This window comes from Galeopterus variegatus, unplaced genomic scaffold (assembly GCF_000696425.1).
Source record: "Galeopterus variegatus unplaced genomic scaffold, G_variegatus-3.0.2 Scaffold3236, whole genome shotgun sequence".
Lineage (NCBI taxonomy): Eukaryota > Metazoa > Chordata > Mammalia > Dermoptera > Cynocephalidae > Galeopterus > Galeopterus variegatus.
In genome coordinates, this window is record NW_007729347.1 from 136,803 (window position 1) to 137,974 (window position 1,172).

Here is a 1,172-nt window from a genome sequence, read left to right on the forward strand (position 1 = left end):
GCCACCAAAAATAAATAAATAAATAAACTTGGCTGTAGCGTACAAGACACACAGAAACACAAACACAACCCAGAAACAAGTTTCAGGCCCATCCCTCTTCTTTCTACCCAAGGCACCCCCACTCTAGGAAACCTTTCCTTCTCCTGCCCTTCTCACCAGTTCCACACACCAGCCCACGGTCAGGGCCCGCTGGAGACTATCAGCATCCTGTTTCCTTGGCTCCACCAGCTCACGGAATACTACCAGCACTGTCAAACCCCGCTGGTACTTGCCTCCAATGGCATTGTACTCCAGGACCTGGGGGGCAAGGGTAGAGGGACAGGGCATCAGGGTCCACACAGCAGCTACTCTGAGATTTCACCTTGCCCTCTCCCACTTCCACCCACCACCTAACTTTATCCTCCCAACCCCAGTTCCGCCTCCAGGGAGCCTCTGGAATTGCTACTCTTTTGGCTCCTTCCCCAAAGTCCTGGAGCACAGATAGGAGAGTTCTCAAGTACCCAGTCATGCTCTCTCTGCATTGTCTTCCTCGGTAAACCTTAAAGCTCCATAACACAGATTAAATTCTGCTCCTACGCCCAGAACAGGGCTTGAACCCAGGGAAACCTCAGGACATGCTGTGAGGATGGCTACCTTGCTTGGCTCCCTCCTTCTCAGGGTCCTGCCCCATCCCTACCTCTCCCAGACTTTCCCTTGACAGCCCACCTGTACTTTCCCAACCACCTCCTCTTACCCAGAGTTCAATCTATCTGCAAATGAAAAGCCTCCCTCAGGGCCGGCCCAGTGGCGCACTGCTACAGTGCGCCGCTTGGGAGCGCAGCAGCGCTCCCACCGAGGGTTCGGATCCCACATACAGACCGGTTCCCGCTCACTGGCTGAGCGAGGTGCAGGTGCGACACCGAGGGTTGCGATCCTGTTGCCGGTCCCGGTCCAGTACGGGCGCGACACTGAGGGTTGCGAACCGTTGCCAGACACACAAAAAAAAAAGACAAAAAAAAAAAAAAAAAAGAAAAGCCTCCCTCACTGTATTAAAGACAGGGCCCCAGCAAAGTTGGCCAGAGGAGAGCTTGGAGGGGACTCAGTTTGGAGGATCCATCTCACACTCCTCCAGTGGTGTCTCCTCCTGCTGGAGCCTCTCCCTTGCCTTCTGCTGCACTGCTCTCAACCAGACC